Source organism: Pogoniulus pusillus, chromosome 21 (assembly GCF_015220805.1).
Source record: "Pogoniulus pusillus isolate bPogPus1 chromosome 21, bPogPus1.pri, whole genome shotgun sequence".
NCBI classification, from domain to species: Eukaryota; Metazoa; Chordata; class Aves; order Piciformes; family Lybiidae; genus Pogoniulus; species Pogoniulus pusillus.
The window spans coordinates 6,180,767-6,199,061 of NC_087284.1; the positions used below are offsets into that span (position 1 = coordinate 6,180,767).

General features: G+C 43.7%; 1 long non-coding RNA gene across 1 annotated transcript in view; it reads right to left on the minus strand.

Moving 5' to 3' along the window:
- Nucleotides 1-17,815, minus strand: part of LOC135184766 (uncharacterized) — a 125,562-nt gene extending 107,747 nt beyond the window's left edge. The window contains exons 1-2 of the long non-coding RNA XR_010306156.1: nucleotides 17,625-17,815; nucleotides 11,683-11,878 (exon numbers count right to left, since the gene is read on the minus strand). This is a non-coding gene — a long non-coding RNA (uncharacterized LOC135184766). The remainder of the gene's footprint in view (nucleotides 1-11,682; nucleotides 11,879-17,624) is intronic.
- Between the last annotated feature and the right edge of the window lie 480 nt (nucleotides 17,816-18,295).

Genomic DNA, 18,295 nt, shown 5'->3' on the forward strand with positions numbered 1-18,295 from the left:
TAATAGCATTTCAAACCAAAAATTAGGTAGTTTTCACCTATCATTACTAAAATCTTGTATTCTGCAAGACCTCTGGACCTCACAGATTCTATGATCTCCAGAGATCACTTCCAAGGGGACACAGTCTCAAGTTGTGCCGGGGGAGGTATAGGCTGGATGTTAGGAGGGAGTTGTTGTCAGAGAGAGTGATTGGCATTGGAATGGGCTGCCCAGGGAGGTGGTGGAGTCACTGTCCCTGGAGGTGTTGAGGAAAAGCCTGGCTGAGGCACTTAGTGCCATGGTCTGGTTGATTGGCTAAGGCTGGGTGCCAGGTTGGACTGGATGATCTTGGAGGTCTCTTCCAGCCTGCTTGAGTCTATGATTCTATGATTCTATGATTCTATGATTCTATGATTCTATGATTCTATTATCAAGAAACAGCATTTCCTACCAATAATTAGGTAGTTTTCACATATCATTACTAAAATCTTGTATTCTGCAAGACCTCTGGACATCACAGATTAAAGGTAACACTATTTAATCTCTCTCACATTGAAAACTTAGCTTAATAAAACAAATTAACCTAAAATGAATTGTTGCAAAACACCTCAGGTTAAATAAATAAATAAATAAATAAATAAATAAAAACAACTAAACAGACAAACCAAAAACAAAATCAAAAAGTAGGGTAAAACAAATGAGCAGAATCAAAATGGTTTGTTGTAAAATTAGTCTTGCTACATGTAATGCAATAAAAGTTAGTGTAATGGAAAGAAACTTAGAAGCAAAGCTGAAAGAGAATGACAGAAAGTGACTGCAAGGGATTTTGTTCTGTTCTGCTTTCCTTTTCCCCTTTTATAAAGATTAGTGGTTGAATTTTGGTATCAGGTAAAATTTCTCTTAAAGGTCAGCCTGTTATTTAATAGTGCTCCTCTCAAAGCCAATAATTAAATCCTGTAGATTTGAATGTTCATTTGTGAGTCTATCTACAAGTGGAATGTTTGGACCAATCTGAAAGTAGATTCGAAGTACCAAGTTTCAAAGCAGCAGCTGGTTATGGATTGTGAGCTTTCTAAATGAGGCTTGATGCTATCCAAGGGATTTACTTGATCAGTCTTTAAAGTAGTAGTAGTAGCAGTAAGTGAAATTCTTTTCAGTTTTATCTAAATGGAATTGTAACAGCATTACAGGATCACAGAGTGTGAGAGGTTGGAAGGGACCTCCAGAGATCATCCAGTCCAACTGCCCTCCCAAAAACAGGATCACCCAGGGTAGTCCACACAGGAATGCATCTGGGTGGGGTTTGAAAGTCTCCAGAGAAGGAGACTCCACAGCTTCTCTGGGCAGCATGTTCCAGTGCTCTGTCATCCTCACTGTAAAGAAGTTTCTTCCTGTGTTGAGGTGAAATCTTCTCTGTTCCAATGAGTATCCATTGCTGCTTGGCTTATTACTACGCACCAGCAAGAACAGCTTGGTTCCCTCCACTTAACTATTTGGGGTTGTTTAGCCTGCAGAAGAGGAGGCTCAGGGGTGACCTCACTGCTGTCTACAACTACCTGAAGGGAGGCTGTAGCCAGGTGGGGTTGGGCTCTTCTCCCAGACAACCAGCAACAGAACAAGGGGACACAGTCTCAAGTTGTGGCAGGGGAGGTCTAGGCTGGATGTTAGGAGGAATTATGTTCCCAGAGAGAGTGATTGGCATTGGAATGGGCTGCCCAGGGAGGTGGTGGAGTCACCATCCCTGGAGGTGTTCAAGAAAAGCCATGGTCTGGTTGACAGGATAGGGCTGGGTGCTCAGTTGGACTGGATGATCTTGGAGGTCTCTTCCAACCTGCTTGATTCTGTGATTCTATGACATCCACCTCTCAGATATTGATAGACATTGCTCAGATCCCCTCTCAGTCTTCTCTTCTCCAGACTAAAGAGGCCCAGGGCTCTCAGTCCCTTTCTGTAGGGGAGATGCTCAAATCCCCCAGTCACCCTTGTGGCTCTCCTGAACTGGGGAGCCCAAAACTGGACACAGTATTGCAGGTGTGGTCTCACCAGGGCAGGGTAGAGGAGGAGAACAAGAACAGAACCTGGTTCATTATGCTTTTAAATACATTCAGCCTATCTGCTTTTCATTCTGAATGAGGATTAATATCTAAACCTGGGCATTTTATAAACTTAAGGGTCTTTTCATCTAGTGTTTGTACACCACATAAATGTGTCCACATGAGTGCATACTCATACATATTCAAGACAGAAATATTTAATTTACATTTGTTCACTGGAATATATATATAGAAACTGTTGTCTTGTACATGAGACTTGTAGTGTATAAGTGAAATTAATCACATAATAAGCACTGCAAAAATTAGTTTTGTGGGGGTTTTTTTCTTTACTTACCATAATATCTGTTTAATTTAAAGACTTATGCTGAAGTTTAATATCATATGGTTACTGTGGTTAAGAAACCACCTTCAAGTTCATAGAACCATAGAATGTCAGGGGCTGGAAGGGAACTCAAAAGATCATCTGGTCCAGCCCCTCTGCCAGAGCAGGATCACCTAGAGCAGATTACACTGGAAGGCAGGTCATGAATATCTTCAGAGAGAGGGAGACTCCACAACCTTCCTGGGCAGCCTGTTCCAGTGTTCTGTCAGCCTCACCAGGAAAAAGTTCTTCCTCAACTTCCACCCACTGGGACTCTGGTTGCCTTCCCACCAACACCTATCAGTGGACACTCTTGTACAAAGTCCCTCTCCAGGCTTCCCATAAGTTCCCTTCAGGTTGGAAGCACTCTTGCTGAAACAGAATCAAAAGATTCTGTTTGATATCTCCTGGTGCTTCCACAACAGATTCTAGTTAACAAGCACAAAAGGTGTTTTATTTCCTCTGTTCTCTGTTCCTCCTCATCTCTTGTCTGTTTTCTTGCTAAATTTACTTCCCTTTCTTGTCTTCTTGGGACACTTTTTATATTATCATAGAATCATAGAATCAAGCAGGATGGAAGAGACCTCCAAGATCATCCAGTCCAACCTAGCACCCAGCCCTAGCCAGTCAAGGAGACCATGGCACTAAGTGCCTCATCCAGTGATACCCCTAGGGATGGTGACTCCACCACCTCCCTGGGCAGCCCATTCCAATGGCAAGTCATTCTCTCTGTGAAGAACTCCCTCCTAACATCCAGCCTATTTGTACTTTTGAGTACAAGATGTGAAATCTTCTTCTTTTTTTTTTTTTTAATGATATTCAGTGAATATTGAATCTGAAATGTAAGACTTTCAAATTTGAATCTCTTTTGAGGTGTATTTTTTGACTAATAGTGGCTGAAGCCATATAATTTTCAGGCATACATGTTTTTATTGCTTCGTGGTACACCCTGAGATATGTCTTAAGTCAGCTTTATTCCAAGTTAAAGCAACATAAATATTAATAGAAGCTCTATATTTCCCTGTGTTTAATTTTTATCTCCTGCATATTTCATCAGAGCAGTATCAAAAACTTTTGGAATCTTATGGCCATTCTTTATTTGTTCTAGACAGAACCTTGAAATGAACTTTGCAGAGTGAGATGGAGGAAAAAAAAGTTCTAAACATCAAACTGTGCAGGCTTCTAAATATTACCCTAAGATTGTTTTCCAGTCTCATGATCATAGAACCACAGAATCATAGAATTAACCAGGTTGGGAGAGACCTCCAAGCTCATCCAGTCCAACCTAGCACCCAGCCCTAGCCAATCAACCAGACCATGGCACTAAGTGCCTCATCCAGGCTTTGCTTGAACACCTCCAGGGATGGTGACTCCACCACCTCCCTGGGCAGCCCATTCCAATGGCAAATCATTCTCTCTGGCAAGAACTTCCTCCTAACATATGTTCTGTGAAGGTGGATGTGTGCATGGGGATCCAAAGGTACTAAAACCTTGCATGTAGCAGACTGGGTTAATGCAAAACAGAACATTTATGTTTGTGTGTACAAGAGGGCAACCTGCAGACCTCTTAACTGTTGCTTTAACAAATCCCATCTTTTAAACAGGTAGTTAAATCTCCAGGAAGAAGCAGTTAAAGTGAAATGTCCTTCCACCAGCTGACAGTGTTCAGCAAGGAGGTGAGGAGGAAGTTGTTCAGCATGAGTGTGGTGAGAGCCTGGAATGGGTTCCCCAGGGAGGCAGTTGAGGCCCTGTCCATGGAGATGTTTAAAGCCAGGCTGGATGAGGCTCTGGACAGCCCAATCTAGGGTAAGGTGTCCTTGCCCATGGCAGTGGGCTTGGAACTAGATGCTCCTTGTGGTTCCTTCCAACCCTGACTGATTCTATGATTCTAAGTCTAATCAGCTGATGTACTAATGTGCTAATAGACATAATTATTTTCTTCTCCATATCACAATAGCTGTGTCCTACTCCAGAAATGTCAAGGCAACTTCTGCACTCCATTCCAGGTCTCTCCAAACCCCTGTCTGTGCAGTCATATAATAAACCTTGCCATTTCTAGCCTCTAACCTTCTGAAAAGCTTACGTCCCATTTCCTTGGTTTTCAGCACACTTATCCCCCTTTTTTTTACACTCATTTAACCTTTAACTAGCTCCAAGATACTCTGCTTAATTATGATCATGGTAGCAGGTGACCTGAGGCTTTTCTGTGTATAACAGGACTGACCTTTACTTGATTTGCCTCCATCTCCCTGTTTTTGACTATTGAGCTCTGCAGGGGAAGTGAAACAGCTTGTTTTGTTAGAGCAAGGAGGGAAGAGATAATAGTAATGGTAATAGTTAAAATAATAAAAGACATCTGTTTGGCAAAATGATTTCTTGCTGCTTTCACAGCCTTTGTCAGCTGTATTCACCCTTAATTACTCCCTGCAGGTTCACTGACTGAACAGCAGTAGTGTGAGAAACAGGCCACAAAGTGGAGGAAGGTTGGCATTTGTTTACCAACTATCAGGTATGTTGTGGCTGGAGAGCTCTGACAAGGTGAAGCTGCTCAGCAGCACCCAAGCTGCTCCAAGTCTGGTGGGTATGTTGACAAGTAACATTTAAAAAGCCTAAAGAAAGAAGTGTAACAAAAGAAAAGGATAGAGCAAATGGAAGAGGAAAAAAAGGTTACAAGCAGAGCCTGGAGCACAGCCCTGTGAGGAGAGGCTGAGGCAGCTGGGAGTGTGCAGCCTGCAGGAGGCTCAGGGGTGACTTCATTGCTCTCTACAACTACCTCGAGGGAGGCTGCAGCCAGGTGGGGTTGGTCTCTTCTGCCAGGCAAGCAGCAACAGAACAAGGGGACAGAGTCTCAAGTTGTGCTGGGGGAGGTCTAGCCTGGATGTTAGGAGGAAGTTCTGTCTTATTTTAGAAAGCCTTATTGGAAGAGCAGTGGAATTAGCATCAAAGTGTTTACACAGCACAGGAAAGGGAGAGATCTTCGCAGACATATAATTGCAGGCATCTTCAGAAGCTTTGAAACAGGCTTTTTTTTCAAAGCTGAGAATGTTCTTTAGAAGGAAACAGGAAGGCTGAATGCCAAGGGATAGTGTTTTACAGTCTTTTTTTTTCCCTTTTCTACACCAGAACATAAGATGCAATGGAGATTTTAGAGTGGTAGAAATGTGATTACATGAATAAAACCATATCTCTGTGCTAATTGTAGGAGGAGGTTCGGGTTAGATAAATAACCTCTTGCATTTAATATATTCATGTGTGATAACACTTGAACAAGAAGCAGGAAGCAGATAAGGGGCAAAACATACGGTACAAAGATCCTCAAGGGAAGCTGAAGGAGAATTTTTGTCTCCTCTAGGCAATATCTCTGGAAATCTGACCCAGAGTGAGGAGCCTGTCAACAGCAGTGCCAAGGCACTGGCACAAAATTGAATGATATCTAATCTCCATTCATAAATAGTAACTGCAAGAGTTATCTTCTGTTGAAAGCTGCTCTCTGTGCTCGCAATAGTTCTGATTCAATTTTAGATTCATTTCTCTCTGCCTACCACAAATGCTGCTTAAGAGAACGGAATTAGTGTGTTAGCATCAATCACAGGTGATCTAAACAGCAAACCTGAAGAACTGAGCCTGGAAATGATTCAGAAGTCATGAGGTTCTCTAAAATAATTCCTTGGAGAGCTTTATGAGGAGAAATGTGGGGAGCTGGGGCTCTGCTGTTTGCAGAGGAGGAGCCTGAGGGGTGACCTCATCCATGTTTATAAAGATGTAAAGGGCCAGAGGCCGGAGCCAGGTTCTGCTTGGTGATGCCCGATGACAGGACAAGGGGCAACGGGTGGGAGTTGAGGCATAGGAAACATGAGGAGAATTGTTTTTCCCCATGAGGGTGAGAGAACACTGGAACAGGCTGCCCAGAGGGACTGTGGAGTAGTGTCCCTCTCTGGACCCATCTGCATATGTTCCTGTGTGATCTGCTCTAGGTGATCCTGCTCTGGCAAGAGGAGTTGGACTGGATGAGCTTTGGAGGTCCCTTCCAGCCCCTGGCATTCTGTGATTCTGTGTTTCTGTGATTTTGTGACATGGGAATAACTTCCCAAGGGAAGCAGCATTGGGAGCATCCCCTACACTGGGAAGTTTTAAGACTCATCTTGACAGAGTGCTGGGCCACCTCATTTAAAGTGTGCTGTTACCTAAAAAGTTTGGGCCAGATGATCATCCTTAGGATGAGCTCTCAAGGTCCCTTCCAGCAGCTAACATTCTGGGAGTCTGTGATATTTACTTTTCTATGAGTTTGGTGTTTGTTTTTTACTGCTTTTAACTATTAAAGTAAGCTTTTGGATAGGAAAACTTCCAAAACCTCTACCAGATCAAGTCCTGTCTTTTAAACATGCACATAAGGATAAGATCCTAATATTTCCTCTCAGAATTCCACCTGCAGTGATTACTACTCTTCACATTTTAGGCAATATCCCTTCCTTCCCTTCCTTTTCCACACTCACCTACAGCATCAGCAGCACTTCTCTTTAAACCTTAGAGATTTAGTGTCTAGTCTGTACTCTCCATGCTCCCCTACCCCAGGGGAAAAAACAAGAGCCATTTTGCATGGCATCACAAATGGTTTGAGCGTAACTGAAAACACAAGCAGGTAGAATCATAGAATTGTTTAGGTTAGAAGGGACCTCAAAGATCATCCAGTACCAACTCTCTACCACAGACAGGGACACCTCCACTCAAGGCCTCATCAAATCTAGCCTTGAACACAACCTCCCTGGGCAACCTGTGCCAGTGTCTCACCACCCTCACTCTAAAGAACTTCTTCTTAACATCTAGTTTAAATCTCCCCCCTGCCAGTTTAAACCCATTACTCCTTGTTCTGCCATTACAAGACCTTGTCAATAGTCCCTCCTTAGCCCTCCTGCAGTCCCCTTCAGATACTGGAAGGCCACTCCAAGGTCTCCTCCAAGCCTTCTCTTCTCCAGGCTGCAGAGCCCCAACTCTCTCAGCCTGTCCTCATAGCAGAGCTGCTGCAGCACTCCGAGCATCTTCGTGACCCTCCTCTGGACTGGCTCCAACAGTTCCATGTCCTGCTTCTGTTGTGTAGTAACATTTCTTTTTTAGTATTTAATGGGAGCCAGTAGCCATGATAACAGCATTTTCAAGAGCTTTGAATCACCCTTTCATAACTGATTGATGAACATGAGCCTGATGGCAAATTGAACATGAGCCAGCAGGGTACTCAGGTGGCCAGTAGCATCCTGGCTTGCATGAGAAGTCGTGTGGCCAACAGCTCTAAGGATGTGATTGTCTCCTACTCAGTGTTGGTGAGGCCACACCTTGAATATTACATTCATTTTAGGGCCCCCTCTACAAGAAAGACATTGAGGTACATGTCCAAAGAAGAGCAGCTCAACTGGCCTGCAGAACAAGTCCTCTGAGGAAATGCTGAGGGAACTGGGGGTGCTTTGTCTGCAGAAGAGGAGGCTGAGGTGTGATCTCATTGCCCTCTGCAGCTATCTCAGAGGAGGGACATGGGGGACAGTTTCCACACCTGCAACAAGTGACAGAACAAGAGGAAACAGCCTCAAGTTGTGGCAGGGAAGGTTCAGCTTGGGTACTAGGAAACATTTCTTCACAGAAAGGCTGCTCGGGCACTGGAACAGGCTGCCCAGGGAGGTGGTGGAGCTGCTATCCCTGGAGGGATTTAAAAGATGCATGGATATGGTGCTGAAGGATGTGGTTTAGTGCCAGTAGCTAAGCAGTAATGTGGGATTGTGAGCTCTGTGCAATTGGCTTGTCTTGATGATCTCAAAGATCTGTTCCAACCTCAACAGTTCTAGAATTCTATGATTCTATGAGAAGAGACAATGAAACACTCCATACTGATTAGGCACTGCAGAAGTATAGTCTCAGATAAATAGGGAGGGCAATTTGCCATTGGAATGGGCTGCCCAGGGAGGTGGTGCAGTCGCTGCTCCTGGAGGTCTTCAAAAAAAGCCTGGATGAGGCACTTAGTGCCATGGTCTGGTTGAATGGACAGGGCTGGGTGCTGGGTTGGACTTGGAGGTCTCTTCCAACCTGGTTGATTCTATGATTCTATGAATCACAGAATCTTAGAGGTTGGAAAGTACCTCCAGAGATCATCCAGACCAACCTCCGTGCCAAAGCAGGATCCCCTAGAGTATTTCACACAGGAATGTATCCATGTGAGATTTAGAAGCCTCCAAAGAAGACTCCACAGCAGCTCTGGACAGCCTGTTCCAGGGCTCTGTTACCCTCACTGCAAAGAAGTTTCTCCTCATGTCGAGGTGAAACCTTCTGTATTCCAGTTTGTATCCATTGTTCCTTGTCATATTGCTGCTGACCAGTGAAAAGAGATTGGCCTCCACTTGACACCCACCCCCCAGACATTTGTATACATAAGAAAAAAGAAGGAACCTAATACAAGTATTTTGGGTACAACAGTTGGAAAGGCAAAAAAAAAAAAAAATCAAGAAATTAAAATTAGAAAGAGGGGAAAGAAAAAGAAAAGCAAGTCAGAAGCTAGAAGAAAGGTCAGATGTTGGGTTGCAGCAACCCCCCTCCAACACTTCTGCCAGCATTACAATAAAGTTAAATGATCTTGTTTTCACTGGAGTCCTTGGGAAAATCAAAGCCTGTCCAAGTGCCCCAGGCAGAGGCAAGTTTTCTGGAACAGTCTAAGCAGAGGGCAGATTAGGGCCAGAGGGAAGAGGAGAACAAGATTTATTCATAGCTTAGCTATGAAGCTGTCAGGGCCTGAATTAACATTACTTATGCTTTAGCACATTTTGATTTGCAAATAATAAATTTGTTTTGTGCAGTCAGAGCTCCTAATACTTGGAGTGATTTGTGGCAGTCCTTAAACACATGGCTGCTCGGAAACAGAAGCCTCTAAATAATCCCTAATTTAATTTGATGGTATTGATCTGCATTTTTTAATTGATTTGAACATCATTACAGAAGCAGCATTCTGTATTTTGCCATTTGAATTACTGTCTTGTTACTGTGCTGAAGTCTAGACACTGTCTCAGTTTCCAAAGGGCAAGGTTGTCTCTGATGATGTCTTCCTGCAGAACAGCCCCGATCCAATCAGTGCAGGAGAGGATGTTTTTGTCTGTTCCTTGCTGCTTCTTGGTTGATTTCATCTGCACACTCACCAGTTAAAAGATATCTGCTTTGATATTCTCCTACATGTACTAATGTTTTCATGCTGCTCTATCCTTGGAGATGGTTCAGATGGCATGACAAAAACAGTCTACTAGTAGAAGTGGCTTTGGAGAGTGGTGCCACTCTGCTTGCTGGCCAGCCCTAACCCAGGGAAGCCTCTGTGCAGCCCTAGCAGGGTATCTGTCTGCCCAAGGAGCCTTAGTCCCATCCATTTGTCCTGGACTGTGTTACAACCCTGTAACTGGATCAAAAGCTGTCTCACCTGACCAGCCAGGATGATGACATTTTGGCCTTCAGTCCAGTTCTGCCCACAGCTAGCACCCAGGGAACACACATGTTGGAGGGGAACAAAAAGTGAGGGGAACAAAAAGAGAAGAGAACAAAAAGCCACACAAGTGCTGTTTTTACAGGGATATGTATATTGTGGAATCACTCTTGGAGGCCAAAGTGTAACAGACCTGCCAGTTCTGAGGTGATTCAATGCTGCCCATGGAGATATTCAAGGTCAGGCTCAACAAGGCTCTGAGCAACCTGATCAAGTGGAGCATGTCCCTAATGACTGCAGGGGGGTTAGAGTATAGACCTTTGGAAGTTCCTTCCAATTCAAGCCATTCTGTGATTTTATGACTCTGTGATCTTATGATTCTATGATTCTGTGACTGATTCTATGATTCCGTGACTCTACAATTCTGTGATTCTCTGGATCTGTGATTCTCTGATTTTGTGATTCTGTAATTCTATGATTCTGTAATTCTATGATTCTGTGGTTCTATCACTCTGTGGTTCTATCACTCTGTGACCCTGTGATTCTCTGACTCTATGATTCTGTGGTTCTATCACTCTGTGACCCTGTGATTCTCTGTCTCTATGATTCTGTGATCCTATGATTCTGTGGTTCTATCACTCTGTGATTCTGTGGTTCTATGATTCTGTGGTTCTATGATTCTCTGATTCTGTGATTCTCTGATTCTGTGATTCTATGACTATGATTCTGTGATTCTGTGACTCAGTCAAGAACTTGTTGGTATGAAACTAATGATTGGACTTGATGACCTTGAAGGTCTTTTCCAGTCTAAGAAATTCTGTAATTCTGTGATTCTGTACCAATTTAAAGTTACACAGGCAGGAATCCTTCCTGTGCCAATTTAAAGTTACCTAATCTGGTGTGTTGTTGGGTTTTTTTTTTAAGTACATCTAACAAAATAGGGCAGCATGGTTCTAGATGTGATTTTTGTCAGGTGTGCAGCCTGCAGAAGAGGAGGCTCAGGGGTGACCTCATTGCTATCTACAACTACCTGAAGGGAGACTGTAGCCAGGTGGGATTGGGCTCCTCTGCCAGGCAACCAGCAACAGAACAGAACAAGGGGACACAGTCTCAAGTTGTGCCAGGGAAGGTCTAGGCTGGATGTTAGGAGGAAGTTGTTGTCAGAGAGAGTGATTGGCATTGGAATGGGCTGCCCAGGGAGGTGGTGGAGTCACCATCCCTGGAGCTGTTCAAGCAAATCCTGGATGAGGCACTTAGTGCCCTGGTCTGGTTGACTGGCCAGGGCTGGGTACTAGGTTGGGCTGGATGATCTTGGAGGGCACTTCCAACCTGGTTGATTCAATGATTCTAAGATGCTATGATTCTATTTCTCCTTTTGCACTTTTTCCTGTCAGATTTCTCTTTTTACACATTTTTTTTTTTTTTTTTTGTTTTAATGACAATTGGAGAAAAAAAAGAAGATAAAAAGAAGAAATATTTCCAGTCTTAATATGAGGTCTTAATATGAGATCAGGAGCAATTTTCTAGTCAACCTGGTTATAAAAGTGACCAAATTCCCAAGATATGTTTGTGTTACTAAGCCTGAAATCATTATTGCTCAGCCTCCTGCAGTGGTATAGAATAAATCATGGAATAAGAAGTAAAGATTTTAGTAAAACCTTAGTAAAGTGTTCTGCTATTTGCAACTATTTTATTTTCCATTCTTTTAAGGAGTTTTATAATCCCCTGCTCAATGTTTGTTAATAGAATCCTCCTTTATTCCAGATGCTGCATTGCTTTTCCTTTTTCTTTTACTCTGGACCTCACCCAAAGTTCTTTGAAATGAATAGAAATATTGTCCTTACCTTCCATGAGCTTTGCAAGTGATCCAATATCTGAATCACTCATTATTGACCTTTCATTATCTTCCTGCCATTCCTCATTTTCATCTTCTTATACCTCTTTTGTTTTTTCCAAGTTTATGTCTTCTCCAATTCTTCTGAGTGAGGAGGATTTCACACTTGAGAACCATGAGTATTATGCATATTAGAAAGGGCACATCTGAAACACAAAACAAGGAGTCTCTGTACTTCAGGAAGCCATCCAAACCTTCAAACTGAAATGAGCCACACATTTAATAATACTCTTGTTGGGTTTCCAATGACCTCAGGAAGAAAAGTGAAAAGTAGTAATTAATAGCCAGGGAGGGTTTCAAATCTAAATACCCTCTGGCATGATTTAAGTAGTTCTTTTTGTATTGATTCATATTCATGCATTTGCTAGAATTGTTATCTTCACAATGAGAACTGAGATTCCTTGGATAAGGAATTCATTTTGGCTTGCCTTGATTCATCAATCTTATTGTTCCTGTTCCCTTGTCTATCCCTCTTCCTCCTTATCCCTCTTCCCTTCCTTCTCTTCCCTTTTACCTTCCTTCTTTTCTCCTTTTCTCTTATGTTTTCATAGACTCATAGCATTGTCTGGGTTGGGAGACACCTCCAAAGGTCATCTAGCCCAGTTAGCAGATGCATCTGTAACTAGATCAGTTTGCCCCAAGCCCTGCTGAGCCTTACCCTATTTATTCATTTAAATCACAACTTTCTGATAAGCCATTTGAGGAAAAAAACCTCTATGCATGCAAAGAAAGAAAACCAACTAAAAAGAATCTGAAGACAGCAAAAGAAGGCATGGTAGGAGTAGCATCTGCCATACATCATCAACATTGGTGATGATACAAAACTGGGAGAGGTGGCTGACAGCCCATCAGGCTATGCTGCCATTCAATGAGACCTCTACAGGCTGGAGAGCTGGGTGAAAGAAACTTTATGAAGTTCAGTAAGGACAGGTGCAAGGTCCTCCATCTAGGGAGGAATAACAACGGGCACTAGTGTAGGTTGGGGCTGTCCTGCTGGAAGGTGGCTTCGTAGAGAAAGAGCTTGGAGTGCTGGTGGACAGCAAGTTCTGCCTGGGGCAGCGGTGTGCCCTTGTGGGCAAGAGAGCAAATGGCAACCTGGGTTGCATCAGGAAAAGTGTGGCCAGTAGGGCTAGAGAGGTTCTTCTCCACCTCTATTCTGCCCTACTGAGACCTCACCTGGAATAATGTGTCCAGTTTGGGGCTCCCCAGTTCAAGAGAGACAGGGACCTGCTGGAGAGAGTCCAGCAGAAAGATACAAGGATGATTGGAGGACAGACTGTGAAGACAGACTGAGAGCCCTGGGGCTGCTTAGTCTGGAGAACAGAAGACTGAGAGGTTGGTGACTCTACCACCCACCTGGGCAGCTCATTCCAGTGCCTGACCACCCTCTCCATGAAAAAAACTTTTTCCTAATGTCCAATCTAAACCTAGAAGAAGAGTAGCTGGAGAGAGCCTTGGTGGCAGAGGACATGGAATGGATAGGGCTGGTTGATAGGTTGGACTGGATGATTTTGCAGATCTCTTCCAACCTGGTTGATTCTATGATTCTTGATGCACCCCAGGATACCAGTGGTCCTCTTGTCCACAAGGATAGATTGATGTTCCATGCATAACTTGCTGTCCACTACAACTCCAAGGTTATTCTCCATTCACTGTAACATCTTCCTGCTTCAATGTACCAATTATGCCATCACATTTAGCTTGACAAGCTCTTCTCATTGCCATCACCTCTGGGAAATGTATTTCTGGAATAGGTGTAGAAAATCCTATTGGTGTCATTCATGGCTGTGACAGTCAATGAAAGAGTTTTGCATTCAGCTGATATCATTGCTCAGAAATGGAGGCAGACTGAGAGAGTTTAGAATCATAGAATCATAGAATCACAGAATCAACCAGGTTGGAAGAGACCTCCAAGATCATCCAGTCCAACCTAGCACCCAGCCCTGTCCAGTCAACCAGACCATGGCACTAAGTGCCTCATCCAGTCTTTTCTTGAAGACCCCCAGGGACAGCGCCTCCACCACCTCCCTGGGCAGCCCATTCCAATGGGAAATCACTCTCTCTGTGAAGAACTTCTTCCTAACATCCAGCCTATACCTACCCCGGCACAACTTGAGACTGTGTCCCCTTGTTCTATTGCTGGTTGCCTGGGAGAAGAGGCCACCCCCCACCTGGCTACAATGCCCCTTCAGGTAGTTGTAGACAGTAATAAGATCACCCCTGAGCCTCCTCTTCTCCAGGATAAACAGGCCCAGCTCCCTCAACCTCTCCTCATAGGATTTGTGCTCCAGGCCCCCCACCAGCTTTGTTGCTGGGTTATGCAGTCTGGAATTTGGGTTATGCAGTCTGGAGAACAGACCTTATTGTGGCCTTCCAATACATGAAGGGGGCCTACAAGAAAGCTAGGAAGGGACTTTTTAGGATGTCAGGTAGTGATAGGACCAGGCTGAACAGAGCAAAACTAGAAGTGGATAGATTCAGATTGGATGTTAGGAAGAAGTTCTTCCCCATGAGGGTGGTGAGAGCACTGGCACAGGTTGCCCACGGGGGTGGTGGAAGGCTCATCCCTGGAGGTCTTTAGGGCCAGACTGGATGTAGCTCTGAGCAACCTGATCTAGTGTGAGGTGTTCCTGCCCATGGCAGGGCAGCTGAAACTGGACGGTCTTTGATGTCCCTTCCAACCCTGACAATCCTGTGAAATGGAGCAGCTCCTTTTTCAGTTTCAGAATATCTATTTGCCTTTTTTTTCATTTGCCTTTAAGGGAGGGAGGAAGGAACAGTTCAGAAATATGTTACTGTGCATCTTTGTATAAGCCTTAAATCTGCCTTCTGGATAACTTGTTCTGACAATGGTATTTATATGCCCTGTTTACACTTTTAACTTTGCCTCAGTCTGTATAAATTACAAGACAGACTGTAAATGACTGAGTGCAAAGTGTAGAATGTTTTTTTTTTCCCCAAAGCTGGGTTAGTCTTTGAGTATCTTATTTTTTCTTCTTTGTCTCAGGGTAGTAGTGCTTATTAGAATATTAGGTCAATCTTCTTATAAACTTGCCTTGCCATTTAAACCTTGCTTTTTTCTTTGCCTTGTTGGAAGTCCCACTATTAACTCTTAGGAAGCCCTCATGTTGTTTTCTGTAGAGTAATTATTGTAGATGCATTAGCAAAGCCCAGTCTTGGATATTGCATGTAATACTTTGCTCTGGTGAGACCACACCTCGAGTACTGTGTGGTCTCTTTGGGGCACCTCATTACAAGAGGGATGTGGAGGCGCTGCAGAGAGTGCAGAAGAGGGCAAGGAAGCTGTGGAAGGGCCTGGAGAATAAACCTTATAAGGAGCAACTGAAGCATCTGGGAATGATTATTGTGAAACAGAGGAGGCTGAGGGGAGACCTCATTGCTGTCTGCAGCTACCTGGAAGGACATTGTGGGGAGGTTGGTGCTGGCCTCTTCTCACAGGTAATTAGTGATAGAACAAGAGGGACTGAAGCTGCAACTGGCTAGGTTTAGACTGGATATTGGGAAACAATTTTTTTTCCCAGCAATTCTATAGCCTCATTTAATAGTTCTGATTTTGGTTTCTTTATTTCAGGGAGGTGGTGGAGTCACCATCCATGGAGGTGCTCAAGAAAAGCCTGGATGAGGCACTTAGTGCCATGGTCTAGATGACTGGATAGGGCTGGGTGCTAGGTTGCACTGGATGATCTTGGAGGTCTCTTCCAACCTGCTTGATTCTATGATTCTATGATTACTTGTTGCAGTGGAATCATATTTTTGTGGGATTGCTGCCTTCATCTTTAGATACTTTTGATCTGAGAATGAAAAATTATTCTGGTGGTCAGGCATTGGAATGTGGTGCTCAGGAAGGTGGTAGAGATTCACCAACTCTGGATGTGTTTAAAGGTCTTTTGGTTGTGGTGCTTAGGGATATGGTTTAAGGTGAAACTTGTAGAGTAGGGTTCTAGGTTGGATTTTGTGATCCCAAGGGTCTTTTCCAATCTGTTTCCATGAATATGTCTGGTCAATGTTCTCCTTCCCCCAACTCACCAAATATGGGAAACTGTCCCATATAAGTACTGTACTGGAGAATTAACAGAAAGTAATTTGTATAGTTTATAACACAGAATTGATTTGATAATCAATTTATGACTTTGTTAAGGTCATCACCTTTTAGGTGCTCATTTGATTCTACCGCAAGGAATTTCCCTTAGCAACCATCTCTCACTTTTTTCACATCATCTACTTTTCCACCTCGCCTCATTTTTTCCCTCCAAATACCATCTTATCTAGGACCACTTTCTTAGAACAATTACTTGCTAAGCCTTCTGACACAGATCAGAGAAATCCAGCCCTTTGTTCTTGCCCCTGCAATCTCCAGGCGCCGTGTGTGGCTGAGATTTCATTCTCAGTGATGGGCAGGTCTTTGTTTCTCTGGGCTTTTGCAGTGATCTTTCCTCTAAGAAGTGGAAACTCTTGATCTATCCCTTTAATCTGAAATGCCATCCAAAAAGACATCCCCAGACAGAAGCAGGCAGCTGCTCCAGCCCACTGCACAATGTGTCCACGCTTGGGTTTTTAATAGTTGTTTGTATATCTTAGACTCAAGCCTTGCCCCGGATTTTGTCATATTTCAATAAAAGGTTTCAATAGTGGCCACACTTATTTGTTACCTTGTGTGGCATAAGGCATTGTAATAACAGTAATAACAGAAAGGCACCAAGGCTGCTGAGGGGGCTGGAGCAAAGCCCTACAAGCAGAGGCTGAGGGAGCTGGGGGTGTTCAGCCTGGAGAAGAGGGAGGAGGCTCAGCGCAGACCTTATTGCTTTCTAGAACTACCTGAAGGGAGGTTGTAGCCAGGTGGGGTTGGTCTCTTCTCACAGGCAAACAGCAATAGAATGAGAGGACACAGCCTCAAGCTGTGCCAGGAGAGGCTTGGGCTGGGTGTTAGGAAGAAGTTCTTGACAGAAAGAGTGGTTGGCATTGGTATGGGCTGCCCAGGTTGTTGGTGGAATCACCACCCCTGGAGGTATTTAAGAGGAGGCTGCATGAGTACCATGGTTTAGTTTATAAGAAAGGTTAGATGACAGATTGGACTCAATGATCACAGAATCATAGAATCAACCAGGATGGAAGAGACCTCCAAGCTCATCCAGTCCAACTTAGCAAGGAGCCCTAGCCAGTCAACCAGACCGTGGCACTAAGTGCCTCATCCAGGCTTTGATTCAACACCTCCAGGGACAGTGACTCCACCACCTCCCTGGGCAGCCCATTCCAATGCAAATCACTCTCTCTGACAACAACTTCCTCCTAACATCCAGCCCAGACCACCCTGGCACAGCTTGAGACTGTGTCCCCTTGTTCTGTTGCTGGTTGCCTGGGATCTTGCCTGGTTAATTCTGTGATACTAAATAATCTAAATAATTAGATTATTTAGTATCACAGAATTTATTATCCATTCTATGACTGGAACATATGGTAGAAGAAAACATTTGAAGTTTTATGAGGAGAGTCTCTATTTATTTTCTGTAGCTGATGTTTAGGTTCTAAACATACTGACATGTTTGTTAAGTTCAGTTATTACCTCACTTGCACTGCTCATGGAGCTTGACTGCATATTGCTCTCTGTCAGAGGTGCATGTTCTCATTGACATATTCCACATGGAAATTCATCTGTGTTTGATGACTCAGTGCTGTCAAATCACTCTCACAGAATCACAAAACCTTAGAGGCTGGAAGGGACCTCCAGAGATCATCCAGTCCAACTCCCTTGCCAAAGCAGGATCACCCAGGGTAGATCATACAGGAATGCATCCATGTGGGTTTCAAAGTCTCCAGAGAAGGAGACTCCACAACCTCTCTGGGCAGCTTATTGCAGTGCTCTGTCACACTCACCATAAATAAGTTTCTCCTTGTGTTGAGGTGAAACCTTCTCTGTTCCAGTTTGTATCCATTGCTCCTTGGCTTATTGCTGCTGACCAGTAAGAAGAGATTTGCCACATCCACTTTACAGCCACTCCTCAGATATTTCCATACACTGATGAGATCTCCTCTCAGTCTTCAATAAAATCATTTTCTCTAAATGAAATGACTGAATAAGAGAAAATACAGAAGGGGACAATCAGAAAACTTCATCCTGAACAGATTATGATGTCTTGAAAGTGTGGAAAATGGTGCCACAGTATAACCCTCCCCCCCCAAAGTGAACAGATTTAAGATGCTTAATCAGGTGATGACAAATACATTGGTAATCCTTTTTAATAAACATGAAAATCTACCTGTGAAGGGAAGATTAAAGCAAGGCCTAAAAGTAAAATTAAAAAGAAGTCACCAGCAGGTTGTTTTTTTCTTGGTAAGGAATTCTAAGTTCTGATATTATTGTGTATTGGGGATTATTTATAAACCTTATAGCCTATAGGTTATTATATACAGCTTTCTAATTGAATTTGCCCATGCTGAGGTGGAACTTCCTGTGCTGCAGTTGACATCCATTGCCTCTTGTTCTGTCACAGGGCACAAGTGAGCAGAGGCTGTCCCTGTCCCTTCCTTCCTGACACCCACTCCTC